This window comes from Gnatocerus cornutus, chromosome 2 (genome assembly GCF_029298725.1).
Source record: "Gnatocerus cornutus isolate USDA-ARS CGAHR chromosome 2, icGnaCorn1.1, whole genome shotgun sequence".
NCBI lineage: Eukaryota > Metazoa > Arthropoda > Insecta > Coleoptera > Tenebrionidae > Gnatocerus > Gnatocerus cornutus.
In genome coordinates this window covers 21,826,991-21,847,709 of record NC_142234.1, presented here as the reverse complement: position 1 = coordinate 21,847,709, position 20,719 = coordinate 21,826,991, and the positions used below count along the sequence as shown (strand labels likewise).

The following is a 20,719-nucleotide window of genomic DNA, read 5'->3' as shown; positions in this document are numbered from 1 at the left end:
TTTTAACTCTCCCAAATTGCAAAATTGTAGACCAAAAAACACAGATTTTAAAAAATTTTATTTTTTGTATTAAGCAAAAAGTTCCCACTTCTTTCACTAAAATTCGTAATTTTGGTAATTTTAGTGTTGCATCTATAAAACTTAGGGAAGGCACTATTTTTAAACCGTTTATTAATTCTACCGCTCTACTAAAATCGTAGAGCGAAAGACACGGATTTTAGAAATTTTCATTTCTGAAACCAAGCAAAAAGTTCCCACATCCTGCAAAAAAATCGTAATTTTAGTAATTTTAGTGCTACAACTATACAATTTAAAGAAGTTATTATCTTTAAATCGTTTATTAATTCTACCAAATATCAAAATTAAAAAGCAAACGACACAGATTTTGAAAATTTTTATTTTTAAGACCAAGCAAAAAGTTTCTTCTCTGTAAAAAAATTCGTAATTTTGGTAATTTTAGTGCTACAACTATGATATTTAGCCAAGTTTTTACTCTAAAAACGTTTATTAATTTTAGCAAATTTCAAAATTGTTGAGCAAATAACACGGATTTTAGAAATTTTTAGTTTTGAGATCAAGCAAAAAGTTCCCACATCCTTAACTAAAATTCGTAATTTTGGTAATTTTATTGCTACAACTATGAAATTTAAGAAATTTACTATTTTTGAATCGTTAATTAACCCTACCAAATTGCAAAATTGTAGAGCAAAAGACACAGATTTTAGAAATTTTTATTTTTTAGATCAAGCAAAAATTTCCCACATTTGTTAATAAAATTCGTCCTATTTGTAATTTTAGTGCTACAAGTATGAAACTTAGGAAATTTATTATTTTTGAGTTGTGTTTTCACTCTCCTAAATTGCAAAATTGTAGACCAAAAAACAGAGATTTTACAAATTTTTATTTTTTGTATTAAGCAAAAAGTTCCCACATCCTTCACTAAAATTCGTAATTTTGGTAATTTTAATGTTGCACCTATGAAACTTAGGGGAGTTATTATTCTTAAGCCGTTTATTAATTCTACCAAATTGCAAAATTGTAGAGCGAAAGACACGGATTTTAGAAATTTTCATTTTTGGGACCAAGCAAAAGTTCCCACATCCTGCAAAAAAAACGTAATTTTAGTAATTTTAGTGGTACAACTATAAAATTTAAAGAAGTTATTATTTTTAAATCGTTTATTAATTCTACCAAATATCAAAATTAAAAAGCAAACGACACACATTTTGAAAATTTTTATTTTTAAGACCAAGCAAAAAGTTTCTTCTCTGTAAAAAAATTCGTAATTTTCGTAATTTTAGTGCTACAACTATGATATTTTGCCAAGTTTTTATTTTAAAAACGTTTATTGATTTTAACAAATTTCAAAATTGTTGAGCTAATAACACGGATTTTAGAAATTTTTAGTTTTGAGATCAAGCAAAAAGTTCCCACATCCTTAACTAAAATTCGTAATTTTGGTAATTTTATTGCTACAACTATGAAATTTAAGAAATTTACTATTTTTGAATCGTTAATTAACCCTACCAAATTGCAAAATTGTAGAGCAAAAGACACAGATTTTAGAAATTTTTATTTTTTTGATCAAGCAAAAATTTCCCACATTTGTTAATAAAATTCGTAATTTTTTTAATGTTAGTGCTACAACTATGAAACTTGGGAAATTTATTACTTTTAAGTCGTGTTTTAACTCTACTAAATTGCAAAATTGTAGACCAAAAAACACAAGTTTTAAAAAAAAATATTTTTTGTATTAAGCAAAAAGTCCCCACATCCTTCACTAAAATTCGTAATTTTGCTAATTTTAGTGTTGCAACTATGAAACTTAGGAAATTACTATTTTTTAGCCGTTTATTACATCCTACAAAATTGCAAAATTGTAGAGCAAAAAACTTGGATTTTAAAATTTTTTATTTTGAGACCAAGCAAAAAGTTTCCACAATTATCATTAAAATTTGTAATCTTGGTAATTTTAGCGCTACAACTATGAAATTTGGGGAAATTATTATTTTTGAGTTGTTTATTAACCCTACCAAATTGCAAGAATGAAAAGCAAAAGACACTAATTTTAGAAATTTTTATTTTTTAGATCAAACAGAAAGTTCCCACATCTGTTAATAAAATTCGTAATTTTTGTAATTTTATTGCTACAAGTATGGAACTTGAGAAATTTATTATTTTTAAGTCGTGTTTATACTCTCCCAAATTGCAAAATTGTATACCAAAAAACACAGATTTTAAAATATTTTATTTTTTGTATTAAGCAAAAAGTTCCCACATCCTTCAATAAAATTCGTAATTTTGGTAATTTTAGTGTTGCAACTATGAAACTTAAGAAAGTTACTATTCTTCAGCCGTTTATTAATTCCACCAAATTGCAAGATCTTAGAGCAAAAGACACAGATTTTAGAAATTTTTATTTTTTAGATCAAGCAAAAAGTTCCCACATTTATTAATAAAATTCGTAATTTTCGTAATTTTAGAGCTTCAACTATGAAACATAGGAAAGTTACTATTTTTAAGCCTTTCATTAATTTTACTTTATTTCAAAATTGTAGAGCAAAAGACACGGATTTTAGAAATTTTTATTTTCGAGACCAAGCAAAAAGTTCCCCCATTCTTCATTAAAATTTGTAATCTTGGTAATTTTAATGCTGCAACTATAAAATTTAGGGAAATTACTATTTTTGAGTCGTTTATTAACTCCACTAAATTACAAAATTGTAGAGCAAAAGACACAGATTTTAGAAATTTTTATTTTTGAAATCAAGCTAAAAGTTCCCACATTCTCCACTAAAATTTGTAATTTTGGTAATTTTAGTACTACAGCTACGAAATTTGGGGAAGTTACTATTTTTGAGTTGTTTATTTACTGTACTAAATTGCAAAATTGTAGAGCAAAAGACACAGATTTTAGAAATTTTTATTTTTGAGACCAAGCAAAAAGTTTCCACATCCCTCATTAAAATTTGTATTTTTGGTAATTTTAGTGATACAGCTATGAAACTTGGAAAATTTATTATTTTTGAGTCGTGTTTTAACTCTACTAAATTGAAAAATTGAAGACCAAAAAACACAGATTTTAGAAATTTTTATTTTTTAGAATTAGCAAAAAGTTCCCACATCTTTCACTAAAATTCGTAATTGTGGTAATTTTAGCGCTACAACTACGAAACTTTGGGAAGTTACTATTTTTGAGTCGTTAAATAACTCTACTAAATTGCAAAATTGCAAACCGAAAAACACCAACTTTAGAAATTTTTATTTTTATCATTATTAAGTTTTTCGGAAAAATTCATGACTTAAACTAACCCAAAGTTCTGAGCTCGACTCTCGCTAATTTTCGGAGTAAACTTGAGTCATTATAGCTCATTTTACGCAGAATTGTGCGCGGATCCCAAATCTGGCCTCGAAATTCACATCCGACGCCAAATAACGGACATATCGAGAGTTCAAGCTCGCCCCAAGGCCCAGAAAAATGCAATCATTCTCGAACATCTCTTCCATCCTTACCCTTTTTATCTTCCCTATTCTCACGTCGTTATCTTCCCTGTTGGCATCACAATTCCGGATCAAATTTACAGCTTCGTCCATAAAGTGGCGTGTATTATCTTATTTGCAACTCGTAAAACGGAATCCCGTTGATAACGTTCCAAAGTACAATGCAAAAATTAACGTCGCAATATAACTTTAATTATAGCCGTAATGGGAACACAAGGTATAGGAACAATGCACGGCCACAAACAATGCCAAACAAAGCTTTTGTATTTATATTGTTGAATAAATCGATTTTCAATGTATAATGAAGTAATTAACGAAAATGAAAAATACGCGTTTAAACCAACACGTGACAGTCGCGAACAGACCAAATCTGCCTGCAACAACGTGCAAATATTCAAAATTCATGCGATATCGGTGTTAAACTAATTTTATATTCATAGAAAAAATAAATGTTGCGACACAATCTTCTTATATTCAACTTTATGACACTCTTTAAAAAGCACAGGGGTTAGACGATACAAATAACGATTACTGAGGAAAGGCATCGCGAATATTTCTAAAGAACGCATAAATATTTTACAATTTTTATCAGAATTTATTCGGCGGCGATGTCGCCTCAATTTCATGCAGAATGACACCTTTATGATCATCGTAACATTAATTTCTTAATGTGGAAATTTTAGTGCATTGTCCTGAGCTGCGTCAATTTCGAATGCATTTGACAACTCAAATTACATTGGAAAAGTCGACTTCTCGCCGCGACCTCAAACAAATTAAAACCATAAATTGTTGTATTTTCGGGATTAGGGCAAATTCCGGCGGCAAAAATAATTAAAGGCGGGATAAGGGTTTCATTATATTGACATTTTCGCAAATAACTTTTCCACTAAGAGATTATGAGTTTAATGGGACTTGATTTCATGCAACAGAATTATATTAATGCATGTTTAATAAAATTATGGGCGTCGCAAAATTATAAAGCGGACGATACAAATCCTCTAAATTTCTGATTTTAAATTGCCTAAATCTTTAGCTAAAATTCGTAATTTTGGTAATATTAATGCTACAATTGTGAAATTTGGGAAAGTTGGTACTTTTGAATCGTTCATTAAGTCTGCCAAATTGCAAAAGTGTAGAACAAAAGACACAGATTTTAGGAATTTTTGTTTTGAGACCAAGCAAAAAGTTCCCTCATCTTACACTAAAATTCGTAATTTTGGTAATTTCGGTTCTACAACTATAAAATTTGAGGAGGTTACTATCTTTAAGTCGTGTATTACCTCTATTAATTTGCAAAATTTTAGAGCAAAAGATACAGATTTAAAAAAAAAATATTTTTGAGACCAAGTAAAAAGTGTTCAAATCCTTCATTAAAATTCGTAATTTTGGTAAATTTAGTGCTACAGCTAAGAAATTTCAGGTTACTAGCTTTGAGTCGTCTATTAACTCCACTAATTTGCAAAATTGTTGAGCAAAAGACACAGATTTCAGAAATTTTTATTTTTTGAGACCAAGCAAAAAGTTTCCACATTCTGCATTAAAATTTGTATTTTTGGTAATTTTAGTGCTACAGCTATGAAACTTGGGGAATTTATTACTTTTGAATCTGGTTTTAACTCTACCAAATTGCAAAATTGTAGAGCAAAAAACACAGATGTTAGAAATTTTTATTTTTTGGATTAAGCAAAAGATTCCCACATCCTTCACTAAAATTTGTAATTTTGGTAATTTTGGTTCTACAACTATAAAATTTGAGGAGGTTACTATTTTTAAGTCGTGTATTAACTATATCAATTTGCAAAATTTTAGAGCAAAAGATACAGATTTAAAAAAAATATTTTTGAGACCACGTAAAAAGTGCTCACATCCTTCATTAAAATTCGTAATTTTGGTAAATTTAGTGCTACAGCTAAGAAATTTCAGGAGGTTACTAGTTTTGAGGCGTCTATTAACTCCACTAATTTGCAAAATTGTTGAGCAAAAGACACAGATTTCAGAAATTTTTATTTTTTGAGACCAAGCAAAAAGTTTCCACATTCTGCATTAAAATTTGTATTTTTGGTAATTTTAGTGCTACAGCTATGAAACTTGGGGAATTTATTACTTTTGAATCTGGTTTTAACTCTACCAAGTTGCAAAATTGTAGAGCCAAAGACACAGATTTTAGAAATTTTTATTTTTTAGATCAAGCAAAAAGTTCCCACATTTGTTAATAAAATTCGTAATTTTAATAATTTTAGTGTTACAACTTTGACATTTTGGGAAGTTACTATTTTAAAAACGTTTATTGATTTTAACAAATTTCAAAATTGTAGAGTAAATAACACGGATTTTAGAAATTTTTAGTTTTGAGATCAAGCAAAAAGTTCCCACATCCTTAACTAAAATTCGTAATTTTGGTAATTTTAATGCTACAACTATGAAATTTGAAAATTTTAATTACCACTTTTAAATCGTTTATTAGCCCTACCAAATTGAAAAATTGTAGAGCAAAAGACACATATTTTAGAAATATTTATTTCTTTAGATCTAACAAAAAGTTCCCACATCCTTTACTAAAATTCGTAATTTTAGTAATTTTAACGTTGCAACTATGACACTTAGGGAAGTTACTATTTTTGAGTCATTTATTAATTCTACCAAATTGCACAATTATAGAGCAAAAGACACGGATTTTAAAAATTTTTATTTTCGAGACCAAGCAAAAAGTTCCCACATTCTTCATTAAAATTTGTAGTCTTGGTAATTTTAGTGCTACAACTATGAAATTTCGGGAAATTATAATTTTTGAGTTGTTTATAAATTCTACCAAATTGCAAAATTGCAGAGCAAACGACACTGATTTTAGAAATTTTTATTTTTCAGATCAAGCAAAAAAATCTGTTAATAAAATTCGTCATTTTGGTAATTTTAGTGCTACAGCTATGAAATTTGGAAAGGTGACTAGTTTTAGGTCGTTTATTAACTCTACGAAATTGCAAAATTGTTGAGCAAAAGACACAGATTTTAGAAAATTTTCTTTTTGATCCTAAGCAAAAATTGCAGGCTACTTATAAAGTAAATCTCATTACTATGAGTCCACTCTTTGGTGTAAATTTTAGAAAATTTTTGCGTGTAAATCAGACTTTTATTTCTTTAGACAGAAAATTGATGAAAAATTTTATTTCTATAGCGAATTTTGAGGTTAACACGTTGTGTATTACATATCATATCCAATTATGTAATAATAAGAAAAATTTAAGCAAAGATTTGTGACCTTTTTGCCCATTTGCAACCTAAACCAACCATAGATTATTAATTTCCAACTCTAACATCCCCAAACTCAAATTTCAAAACTCCCGCGCCAGAGTTTGACTTAGACGGCTGTGGAACTTTTGGTAAATTCGCAAGTGTTGTGATTCAAAATGCCGGCTCTCCAATTTCGCATAAAAACACAGTGTTTAGTGTTCCCACGTGAAATTTAGTGTTCTGAAACATTCATGGAAGTGTTCCAAATGTTCTGCTCGTGTTTTCCAGCCAAAACAGCGGAAATTAAGGTAAATTTCACGATTTTTCCAACAATTTCGGGTTGCCTATTTTCACCAACAGAGGGACTTGCGTTGCTGTACTAAAGGGCTTTTTCAGTCTCTTGTGTTAATTTTCGAAGATTATTGGAAGTAAATCAATTCTTTATTGGGGAGAAAGAAGATTTAAGGAAAAATGCACTGTTGCGATTTTTGAGGTTAGGGCGGTCTTGATGTTGGGTGTTTCAACGTCTCACACTTAATAAAGAATTTATACAAAATAGTTCCAAAGGAAAGATTTAAATACGAATTTTAGCAAGCTTGCGCAGGACGATTAGCTTTGCCACCAACTGTTATAGTTTCCGCAGCCAAATAGTGATTTTATGACTTAATTGGGGTACTCACTACACAAAAGGTCTAAACCACCGCATTAGCTTATTCTTAAATCTTGTTATTTATGACCGGCCTCGGCAAAATTTTGACCACCGGGTCGTCACTACTTGAAGGTGGTAGTGAGAAGGGACAATGTTAAGAAAACACGGACAGATTTTAAATCATGGTTTATTTGAAGGCAAATTTTCTTCCCCTGCCTCTTCAGTTTCTTCGTCATCATTGTCATCATTATGAAGATTTCTGGAAAACTTTGATTTTTTACCAGGTTGTCTTTAATAGAACTTGGTATTTTTATCCTGTCTAAAATGGTCCATCGCTTTCTAAAAAGCAACCAGGCAGAATAACCACATTGTTTGAAAATTTAAAATGCACGCTGAAAATGTCTTATTTTTCCAAACATCCATTGTTGGCGCGCGTTTCGGTAGCAAGACTACACGTTTCCCCAAATCTTTAAACAACCCTGAAACGCCGATGAACACCGGTGGTCAATTTTACCGAGGGCGGTCATAAATAACAAGATTTAAGAATACGCTAATGCGGTGGTTTAGACCTTTTGTGTAGTGAGTACCCCAATTAAGTCATAAAATCACTATTTGGCTGCGGAAACTGTACTAAATAGAAATTTTTAGGGGCTGCTACCAACTTTACACGAGTGCACTGCTGGTCATGAGCTCTAGGATAGTAAAATTCGTAATTTTGGTAATTTTAGTGCTACGGCCATGAAACTTGGGACAGTTAGTACTTTTGAGTCGTGCAATAACTCTGACAAGTTGTAAAATTGTAGAGCAAAATACACAGATTTTAGGAATTTTTAGTTTTGAGACCAAGCAAAAAGTTCCCAGATTTTTCACTAAAATTCGTAATTTTGGTAATTTTAGTACTACGGCTATAAAATTTGGGGAAGTTACTACTTTTGAGTCGTTTATTAACTCTGCCAAATTACAAGATTGTAGAGGACAAGACACAGATTTTAGGAATTTTTAGTTTTGAGACCAAGCAAAAAGTTCCCAAATTCTTCACTAAAATTTGTAATTTTGGTAATTTTAGTGCTACGGCTATGAAATTTGGGGAAGTTACTACTTCTGAGTCGTTTATTAACTCTGCCAAATTACAAGATTCTAGAGCAAAAGACAGATTTTAGGAATTTTTAGTTTTGAGAGCAAAACTCAGTTCCCAAATTCTTCACTAAAATTCGTAATTTTAGTAATTTTAGTGCTACGGCTATGAAATTTGGGAAAGTTACTAACTTAGAGTTGTTTATTAACTCTACCAAATTGAAAAATCGTGGAGCAAAAGACACACATTTAAGAAATTTTTAGTTTTGAGACTAAGCAAAATGTTCACAGATTCTTCAAAATTCGTAATTTTGCTAATTTTAGTGCTACAGCTATGAAATTTGAGGAAGTTACTAGTTTGGGGCCGTGTATTAATTCTGCTAAATTGCAAAATTTTACAGCAAAAGACACGGGTTTTAGGAATTTTTAGTTTTGAGACCAAGCAAAAAGTTCTTAGATTCTTCACTAAAATTCGTAATTTTAGTAATTTTTGTGCTACAGCTATGAAATTTGGGAAGGTGACTAGTTTGAAGTCATTTATTAACTCTACCAAATTGCAAAAGTGTAGAGCAAAAGACACAGATTTTAAAAATTTTTATTTTTTGTATTAAGCAAAAAGTTCCCACATCCTTCACTAAAATTCGTAATTTTGGTAATTTTAGTGTTGCAACTATGAAACTTAAGGACATTACTATTTTTGAGCTGTTTATTAATTCTACCAAATTGCAAAATTGTAGAGCAAAATACACAGATTTTAAAAATTTTTATTTTTGAGACCAAGCAAAAAGTTCCCACATTCATCATTAAAATTTGTAATCTTGGTAATTTTAGTGCTACAACTATGAAATTTGAAGAAGTTATTATTTTTAAATCGTTTATTAATTCTGCCAAATTTTAAAATTAAAGAGCAAAAGACAGATTTTGAAAATTAAAGACCAAGCGAAAAGTTTCTACCCTGCAAAAAAATTTTGGTAATTTTATTGCTACAACTATGAAATTTAAGAAATTTACTATTTTTGAATCGTTAATTAACCCTACCAAATTGCAAAATTGTAGAGCAAAAGACAGAGATTTTAGAAATTTTTATTTTTTAGATCAAGCAAAAAGTTCCCACATTTGTTAATAAAATTCGTAATTTTTGTAATTTTAGGGCTACAACTATGAAACTTGGGAAATTTATTACTTTTAAGTCGTGTTTTAACTCTACTAAATTGCAAAATTGTAGACCAAAAAACACAAGTTTTAAAAACATTTATTTTTTGTATTAAGCAATTCATTCTACCAAATTGCAAAATTGTAGAGCGAAAGACACGGATTTTAATAGTCATTTGTTTTACTAGGCTAGAAAATCGTCTTTTGGAAATGCGAGGATTTCAATTTCCGAGCATTTCCAAAACATTTTCTAGCCGTGTCAAACACGAAATTTTGTGCGCCGACAATTATTAATAGTTATTTATTTTGGCTTTTGGTTTGAATTTGAAACGTCATTCCCTCATTTAGGGGAATTTCATCAGCTCGGAAATAGGTTGGTAGCACCCCATTCAAATCAAACGATTGCAGATTAATGTAAATTCAAATTGTTTCAGCAAATTTTTGTGGAATCTCTACTTAATTAATTTACCTTTATTATTTTCGAAGGTCATTGGCCTCCAAATCGGCACACAAATTGACACAATTGACATTTATGCAGCGCTGCCAACTTGCAAAATAAAACCAACTTTTCGAAATGTCACGTTTGACTGCCTAGACATTCAAAAATCTCATGAAAAATGACGGAGGCGCACAAAAAATTTGATTTTTGAGACCAAGCAAAAAGTTCCCAAATTCTTCATTAAAATTTGTAATCTTGGTAATTTTAGTGCAACAACTATGAAATTTGGGGAAATTACTATTTTTGAGTTGTTTATTAACTTTACCAAATTGCAAGATTGTAGAGCAAAAGACACAGATTTTAGAAATTTTTATTTTTTAGATCAAGCAAAAAGTTCCCACATCTGTTAATAAAATTCGTAATTTTTGTAATTTTTGTGCTACAAGTATGAAATTTGGGTAATTTATTATTTTTAAGTTGTGTATTAACTCTTCCAAATTGCGAACAAAACCATTAATTTTTGAGACCAAGCAAAGATAGCCAACATCCTTCACTAAAACTGTTAACTCCACCATTCCCCTGTGCTGCAATTTCTTTAAAATTAAAATCCTTAAAGTCCCAGCAAATACTCTGCAGTTATCCCGAGTAATTTCATTTTCTATAGTGATCGGTCGTCGGCGACATCGAGCCAATTCCTATATGAAACTTTAGTATTGGAATAAGAGGGGGCGCATAAAACAGGGAATAAAAGTAATTTTTGAATATAGGGTTTGGCCATAAAAGTGGTAACTAGACGGGAAGAGAGCGTTCTCGGTCGCGATATCCGGGCTCTGTTGCCTTCCTTCCATGCCGCCAAACCAAATCCGATTGCGGCTTTAGCGGAGAGGCTATCACAATAAATCCACCGAATGGCCCACATCTATACGACATACAATTCGGTTCGAGACCCCACATAACGAAGACGGTTTGTTTCGGACGCCGCTTTTTCTTTTAATATCTTATTATTATTTGGTGGATGCGCCAGGTCAGCTAACTAGTCTGAGGTGGAGATTACGATATCCAGACACGAATTTTATTTTTAGCTTCGCGAGTTAAAGGGGTGCACTTAAAAAATTCATTTAAACCACCCACTTGACATTCTTTCCGTACGTGACCGTCGTGCAATCAGCTGTTTTAACAGCCAGGACTCGCTTAAAACGCTCCGATTCCTGTCCAGATAAACACGAATACTAAGCGGGTTTACTCCATTTTATTAAGGCACGACAATAAGAAATAAAATTAAGCAGTTACTATAAAATGCACATTACAATGCAAACTTTAAGCTTTTTTAATGACGTGCTTATCCGTCTTCTGTTTATGCAATGGTTTTATAGTCGGCCTTGTTAATTGCTCGAGCGGCCCGCATACATTGTTGCGTTTCTTCATAATTCGTTATCGCAATTTCTTTCGGTTGGTAAACGTGCGAGTCGCTCGTAATTCGATCTGTGACACGTCGGCTTGTCTGCACATATAATTGTCGTTGTCGCATGTTATTATGGAAATACAGTGATGATTTAATGGCACGGTTTGTAACTTTACGCCGCCGGTGACAAGGGCAATATCGCGAAAAATGTCAAGGGGGCCATAATTCACGCCTCCGGCAACATTCGCTACAACCGCCCATATTAAATTAGCCCATACTCGTTCTTTGATCAAACGGTTTGAATGGTACAAGTGACCAAAACTAGGCCAATTTTTATCTCCGTCGGTTCCATAAATATCCATTTTGAAAACAGCCATAAAAGTTATTAGTGCTAACAAAGCAATTAAAATTTATCGACCCTCCAACTGCCAAAACCCGTAAAAAATGGAAATTTCCCCGCTCGCGTTTTTCCACAGGCTCGAATAAAACGCCGCTTTCTAATTCGGTGTAGTCGTGTCCGAAAACGAAACAACAAGTTCGGAAGCACTTTATTTCGTTATTTATGTGCATAAGTCAAACGTCAACTGGAGAGAGGGCCGATAATAAATGGAAAGCCACGCTCGTGATAGCGCCAGATGAAAATGCTGTGAAATATGACGACTGCTATCTCCTGTTGTCAGTGGGTCTCTATGTTAAAATGCGAACAGAAATTTACATGAACGCGCTGGAAGTCTTTAAGAGACGTAAAAACATGCAGTTCAAAAAAATTCAAGAACTCAAAAGTGAAATAAATGCAAATAGAGGGAAAACTCGGACTAGTGTAATAATTCATGGGGGTTTGTTGGTCGGAATGGTACGCGAAAAGAGGGTAAGCTACGACCAAAACATCGCTAAAAGTCGGCTGAATATTCGGAATTGTCATGTCTAATAAGAGGGAGCTTCCAAACTTCATGTTTTAGCTTTTAGTAATTCTGTTTCTTGCTGCAAAATTTGCCGTTTTGGCACAGATAATTAATAAACAAGTCAAATGGAGTTACAGAATTTGATGGAAAAATTTCTACAAACTCTGTTTTGTGCCCTAAAATTTTGTAATTAGACACAGTTAATAATCGAGGGCAAAGTAATGCAGTAATTTCACAGTCTGAAAATTTAATTTTTTCGCGCTTTTGTGGCTTAGAATTCTATGCTCGATTTTCGCACCTGAAAAGTTCGTTAAAAATGATCTCAAAAAGATCCTCTGAAAAATTAATCCGGTCAAAATCCCGTTTATTTCTGGAGCAAACTCAAGTTATTGGTGCTCATTTAACGCAGAATTTTGTGCAGAATCCAAATCCGGGCCTAAAATCTACGTTCGACAACAAATAACCGAGTTATGGTCGATTAAAGTTTCGGATAGAAATTTTCAATCCCGAAATTTTTAATGCCAATATCTTCGAAACTACGACAGATTTCGGTCAATATTTTGTTTATTTCTTGAGCAAACTCAAGTTATTGGTGCTCATTTAACGCAGAATCGAAAACTGTGCGATTTTTCAACATGTATTAGAAGAATAACCGAATTAGAAGCGATTCAAGTTCAAGATAACAAAATTTCCGACTCAAACGATGAAAACTTTTGAATTTTTTATTTTTTGATTGCCTGCCTGCCTTTAAGATTTTCAGTAAATAAGGGCTTAAAGTTGCACTTTCTCTAGTCATCTAGATAGATTTTCTGAGAATCTAGGAAATTATAGTGAAGAACAGGGAAAGAGCTTTCACCATTCTAAAATTGATGAAGGAATGGCATCAGGGTATATGGAATCGTCACTTGATGGCAGATTACTGCTGATCTTTAAAAAGAGATTTTTCCTAAAAAAAAATATAAAAGACGCACTTATAAAATGCGTTTTATTAAAGTTTAACATCAGTTTTATTTTTTTTTATTTTTCAACTTTCATATACATTAATTAACCACTCAAACGAAACAATTTGTAATCATTTCCAAAAAAAAAAATAGATATTTAAGAGTATAATTGTTAATTCTTCCTCAATTTTACCGATTTTTAGTAAAATATGAAAATCAAGATAAAAAAAATTCAGAGCCAATCTTCCAAAACCATCCATAGTTTCGTGAACTGTTGGCAGAAGTATTCGAAACCACTCTTACATCAAGGGCAACAAAATCATTGTTGACCAGTGTAATCAAGTCAAAGATTAAAAGTGTCAAAATTACGGATTTTTCTTGAAAACGGTGACAATTTTTTGATCCTCTGAAAATGAAAATTTCTAAAAATTTTGTTTTGAGCTCTAAAATTTTGTTATTTGGCACATCTGATAAACAAGTCAAAAATAGTAAAACCACCAAATTTCGTAGTTTTAGAATGAAATCTGACGAAGTTACGGAACGTATGAGAAAGTAATAACAATTTTTAGTTTGCCTTTAATATAAAAATTTCTAAAAAAATTGTTTCTTGCTCTAAAATTTCGGAATTCAGCACAGTAGATAAACAAGTCAAAAGTAGAAAAAAACCTCCAAATTTCACTGTCTAAAAATTTAGTTTTTTTCGCGCTTTTATTGCGGAATGGAATTTTTATGGAATTTTTGGTTTTTTGAGCGCCACTCGTAAATTATTTGACCTACCGATCTGAAATTTAACCATTAGACAGCTTTTGAGCTGCTTTTTCGACTAATGTATGACTAAAACACTTTCTGAAAACCGAATTGAGTCAATATCTCGGTTATTTCTGGAGCAAACTCAAGTTATTGCTGCTCATCTAACGTAAAATTTTGCGCATAATTCAAAACTGTGCGAATTTTTTAGGTACGTTAACAAATAGCCGAATTAGAAGCGGAATATTTAAGTTGGGTGTCAACTATTTTTTAATAGAAATTTGGTGGATGCGCCGGTATAATAAAAACTCGTATCTAACATATCCAGAATGGTGCTAACTAACTTCATGTTTTGAAAATGTTACTAACCAAAAGTGAATTTAAAAACCATTCCGTGTGACTTACGACTTGCAAATTTCCAATTCTGTTTCTTCATCATCCCACTTAGCATACCCCTCGCCCATATTTCATAGTATTTTTATTATAACGTCGATACAATCACCTCTCCCGGCTCTTCGCCATTGCCGCCATCCCCTTTCCGTCGTAATGTTTCTTTGATAACCCATAAGAATTTGGGAGTCGACGCTCATAGCCATTGCGACAGTTCCAGCCAACGACGGGGATTCTAGATTAAATTTTTCATGGTCGGCTATTCCGCTGTGGTGCTTTCCGTGTTACTGAGGAGCCGTAAAGGGAATGGGTCTGGTGGAAGGCAATAGAACAGCAGGGGATGAGAGTCGGGAGCAACAGTGCGGGAAGCGAACGAAACAGCTCACTTGGGACGCCAGGACGCGGCCATCTCACTCCACAACCAAAATAGAACCGTTCTGAACACGGGGGCACATTGTTTTGTCAAATTAAGCTGACCTATGTTGGCATCGCGTCACGTGAAAATTTTATGAGGGCGAGTCTAGTTTTAAATATAGGCCTCTCGGCTGAATTTTTCAATAAACGACTCGGACCCTTGTCACGGATTTCCCGCCGACGTCACTGATGGCGATGACGTCCACCGTGGGCGCTAAAGACACACCCGGAATGAAATATGCACGGCCCGCTGGTGTTATTAAAAATTCTTCGGTACGCCACTTCTTCCACGTCCGCAACACTCCGGGATTGCAGCTCTTGGAGTGGCCGCTGTGTGTGTATTAATTAAAACTTTTCGTGAAGAGGCGCCATTCCGGAGCACTTCAGCAAACCACACATGCACCCAATGCATGCACATCCTGGTGGAAATGCGAGCTAGTGTACCGTGTATGCAGTCGAAACAGACTTCGTCCGGAATTCGCCCGGAATCATTACTGGAGAAGTCGCGTGATAGGGCAAAGCGCTATCTTGGCTTCCGCTCGAGCATTGCAGGAAACTACCCACACCCACCCACATGCCAAAATAAAATATACATCGTAATTAAGATGAGATCAATCGAGCGAGCGATTTCTACTGGTCACCTGTAGAGTATGAATAACTCAAAAGGTGAGAAAGAGCGCGTGGGTGTGTTATAATTAGTGACGTAATTGGACGTCAAAGGTCGCGGCATTGGCGGTCGCGATAACCTTTTTAATGTTTTTTTCCGGTACGAAAATAAAATGAAATTGTTATCTTGAGAGGGATTTTATGCAAAAAGTGGAGAGGTGGATTCGTTCGTTTAATTGGGACTTGATTTGCTTGCTTGGTGGTGAAGTGAGAAACTATTACATTAAAACATTGCGTTACTTTGAAAGTTTCATTGGATCTTTCCGGGGAAGTTTCAACAATGCTGGGAAATAGATGGATTCGTCGAACTTCTTTCGCGAATTTCGCGGCCAAAAGACGGCGGATTTTCAGGAGAGGCTTAGGAAATCCATGATATTTTATTTTTAAGAAACTGCAGTGGTCAACAAATTTGGGGAAAAATTTGTACTCAAGAAGTGATTCCGAATGTTTTTGTAAAATTTTACAACGAAAGATATAAATCTTTTTAGAATTTTTTATTTCGACAAGGAAAAATTTTAAATTCGACAATTTTGAGGCAAATGCTGTCAAATTTAATGGACTTGTTACTAAAAAGATGTTTATGAAATGTACAAAATTTCATAATTTTAGAGCAAGAATTGCGAATTTTAGAATTTTTTATTTCAAGAATTTTCGAAAATTCCTTGTAGATTCGACAATTTTGACGTTGCAGTTATCAATTTTGGTGGAAATTTTACATTGAAAGCGTTTATTGAGTATACCAAATTACAGAATTTTAGAATCAAAGAAGAATTAAGAATTTTAGATGTTGTCAAATGTAGGACGAACTCAAAATCTAAAATTTTCTAATAAATTTTTTAGATCCGACAGTTTTAACCTTAAAACAGCGAAATTTGGTGGACTTTTTGCTCTAGATGCATTTATTCAGTGTACTAAATTAGAGAATTTTAGATGACGAATTGCAAATTTTAGAATTTTTTATTTCGACAAGGAAAAATTTTAAATTCGACAATTTTGAGGCAAATGCTGTCAAATTTAATGGACTTGTTACTAAAAAGATGTTTATGAAATGTTCAAAATTTCATAATTTTAGAGCAAGAATTGCGAATTTTAGAATTTTTTATTTCAAGAATTTTCGAAAATTCCTTGTAGATTCGACAATTTTGATGTTGCAGTTATCAATTTTGGTGGAAATTTTACATTGAAAGCGTTTATTGAGTATACCAAATTACAGAATTTTAGAATCAAAGCCAAAAATTTTAGAACGTTTTATTTATAGGATGAACTTAAAACTAAAAATTGAAATGTTTCTAAATCTTCATAAATTCTACAGTATTGACAGTAAAGTAATGAACTTTGGTGAACTTGTTCCTTTAGATGCGTTTATTAAGTGTGCTAAATTACAAAATTTCAGATCTATAATTAACAATTTTAGATGTTGTCAAATGTAGGTCGAACTCAAAATCTAAAATTTTCTAATAAATTTTTTAGATTCGACAATTTTAACCCTAAGCAGCGAAATTTAGTGGACTTTTTGCTCTAGAAGCATTTATTCAGTGTACTAAATTAGAGAATTTTAGAATTTATCGTTTTTAGGAAGAACTCGAAATTTTCTAATACATTCTGTAAATTTGACAATTTTGATGGTAAACAAATCAAAATTTAGTGGAAATGTTACTTGAAATGCTTATATTGCGTTTACTCATTTACAAAATTTTAGATCACGAACTACCAATTGTATAATTTTCATTCTTAGAAAAAACTCGAATTTGAAACACTTTAATTTCGACAATTTTGATGCAAAAGTGATGAATTTATTACGTTAGAAACGTTTATTAAGTGTAATAAATTACAGAATTTTAGATCACGAATTTTGCAAATTTTAGAAATTTTCATTTCTCGGATGGCCCCAAAATTCAATTTTTTTTTAATTCTGCAAATTCGACAATTTTGACGCTAATTCTGTCAAATTTGGTGAAGTTGTTACTTAAGAGAAGTTAATAAAATGTACTAAATTAGAGAATTTTAGATCACGAATTGCAAATTTTAGAATTTTTTATTTCTCGGAAGGACTCGAAATTATTATTTTTCTAATACATCCTGGAAATTCGACAATTTTCACGGTAATGTAATCAGATTTGGTGAAATTGTTACTCAATAGGCGTCTATTGAGTGAACCAAATTACAAAATTTTAGACCTCAAATTACAAATTCTAGAATTTTAGACCTCAAATTACAAATTCTAGAATTTTTTATTTTTAGGAAGTTTTCGAAAATTCCTTGGAAGTTCGACAATTTTGACGCTGCAGTTAATTTGAAAGCGTTTATTGAATACACCAAATTACAGGATTTTAAAATAAAACGCAAAAATTTTAGAACGTTTTATTTATAGGACGAACAAAAGCTAAAAATTGAAATGTCTCTAAAACTCCATAAATTTTATAGAATTGACAGTAAAATAACAAAATTTATGAACTTGTTTCTTTAGATGCGTTTATTAAGTATTCTAAATTAGAAAATTTTAGATTTAGAATTAAGAATTTTAGATGTTGTCAAATGTAGATCGAATTCAAAATATAAAATTTTCTAATAAATTCTTTAGATCCGACAGTTTTAACCCTAAAGCAGTAAAATTTAGTGGACTTCTTGCTTTAGAAGCATTTATTGAGTGTACTAAATTACAAAATTTTAGATCCCGAATTGCGAATTCTAGAATTTTTCATTTTTAATAAAAACTCGAAATTTTCTAATACAGTCCATAAATTCGACAATTTTGATGGTAAACAAATCAAATGGAAATGTTACTTCAGACCCGTTTATTGCGTTGACTAAATTAGAAATTTTTAGATCACGAATTTAGATTTTTTTTATTCTTGGGCAGTTTTCGAAATTTTGAATTTTCGAAAATTTTTTTAAAATTCGACAATTTTGACGCTGGAGTTATCAATTTTCGTGGAAACGTTACTTAAAAGCGTTTACTGAATATACCAAACTACAGAATTTTAGAATAAAAAGCAAAAATTTTAGAACGTTTTATTTATAGGACGAACTAAAAACTAAAAATTGAAATGTTTCTAAAACTTCATAAATTCGACAGTATTTAAAGCAATGAAATTTGGTGAACTTGTTCCTTTAGATGCGTTTATTAATTTATTATCCTACAGTTTTAACTCTAAAGCAGTGAAATTTAGCGGACTTCTTGCTTTAGAAGCTTTTATTCAGTGTACTAAATTAGAGAATTTTAGAACAAGAATTTAAAATTTTAGAATATTTGATTTGTAGAACGAACGAATGGTTTTGAAAATTTGAATCCGTGAATTTTACTGCTTGGACCTTGTGTTTCGAGTTCATTAATTTATTAGATTTTATTGTCGTTTATTGGTTCTTTAATTTAAATTTTAGAACAAGTTTATTAGGATAAATTCCAATTGTAAAATTTTCCATAAAATTCATTTTTTTTTCTAAAATTTACCCCAAATGGCTAGAGATAATAACTTGAAAGCAGAAAGCAGAGCTCTCCTCCTTTATAATGACGTATTACAATGAAAAATCAAAGTACCAATTTAGGACTTCTCTGTAAAAAAATGTGCAAAAGTTTTTAAAAACCGAGTCCTGGCCTGGTGGACCTAAACGGGCTTCGAATTTAGAATCAGAAAGAAAATTTCTTATCTTTACTCCCAACACAATCAACTAGTGTGAACTTGAAATCCACGCCTGAAACTTCACCTCCACGTCGAGTTGATTTAAAACCATCGACTTTCAAAAAAAGCAATAAAACCGAGAATTACAAACGCATATCTATACTTTAATTATAGCAAAAAAACTTCGTTCCAGTCCGCATATTTCATCTCGCCCGGCCTCATCCGCTCCTCTATGAAAAATGAATTTGCATTCCGTTGTGTGTTATGGATCTTTTTTCACAAAAAGGTGGACCAAGCGAAACATTTATGAATCATTTTATTGTTTGCCTGCAACTAAATCAAACGTAATACGGAGACCCGTGCAAGCCAACCGTACAGTTTTTGTCGGGCAAAATCAACAATAAGGCTCATTGGCGATATCAATGTCCCATAATAATCAGGCTTTGTGAACAAGGATATGAATGTTATATATCAATTTACCCTTGCTCAGTGAATGGTAAATGTGATAATACATCATGGCCTGGCCAGTCAGCTGTGCTCTAACTCAATCGAGATACCGCCATTATGGACATGCCGATGGGAAACGCTGGAATAAAAACAATGAGAATTCGATGCATTGCCAGATCGCAATTACCCAAATAGTTAGTTGCGTAATCTTGAGATTTTCCGTGCCGAGTGATGGAGGACTGACGTGCACAAAAACAAGAATTGTGGCGTCTCAAGCGGGCGAAATTTTGACGACAGGGTCAGGTTCGGCTAAATCCGCAATTAAGACACGCAAAAAACGTTTCGTTCTTCCGGAAAGTAAAATCTACAATTGCCAACTAACTAATAAAGTGATAAACTAATTTCCCCAGAACATGAGGGATCCCAAATCGTCCTTAAGCGATTCCAAAACTTATAATATGGTGACTTGTTTGTTACAGCCTGTGCAATTAAACTAATCTCAAGTATAGTAAGTTTAGTTGTACGAATTTACTCTGTTCCATAACTACATAAGCCCTCATATACAATTTAAGCAACTCAATTGTCCATGTAAATTAAGCGTCGGATGTGGGTTGGCATCAGCCAAAGTACAATTTATCCCTTGAATTGGAAATAGGACTAAACGTGAAACGTGGCAGAAGCCGGCAAATTTTCACTTTTTATCTCAGTTGTTTGTAGTCCAGAACTAGGCCATTGCAACGGCAATAATTAACATTTCCTGGTGCCGTTTTGACACGTCTTGAAATTTACAGCCCCATTTCGTTGCCAAGAAAATGGAAATCCATCGAGACGTTTGCCAAAACCTCGGCAGGTCATTTTTATCGCACAAAAACTCCTGTAAACTCGAAATAGAATGCAAAATCCGCTCCACTATTTCAAGCTGACGTAGACAAACGGTCCTGCAATTTGCGCGTTTCCTGCTAACATGTAGACCCGTATATATAAACTACAAGATATAAAGGAGAGAATTGAACAACTCGAAATGTTTGACGAAAGTGCCACGGCGGAATGACAACCGGATAAAAAGCTCCATGTCAACATAAAAAGGATTTATGGTCGTAATCCCGCGAAAAACAAGAGTGTCGATGATTCTCATATTTTATTCATC

At 32.3% G+C, this 20,719-nt stretch overlaps 1 long non-coding RNA gene across 1 annotated transcript in view; it reads left to right on the top strand.

The window, feature by feature from the left end:
* The first annotated feature begins 6,864 nt into the window (after nucleotides 1-6,864).
* Nucleotides 6,865-20,719, top strand: part of LOC148180091 (uncharacterized) — a 46,761-nt gene continuing 32,906 nt past the window's right edge. Inside the window, exon 1 of the long non-coding RNA XR_015769566.1 lies at nucleotides 6,865-7,037. This is a non-coding gene — a long non-coding RNA (uncharacterized LOC148180091). The remainder of the gene's footprint in view (nucleotides 7,038-20,719) is intronic.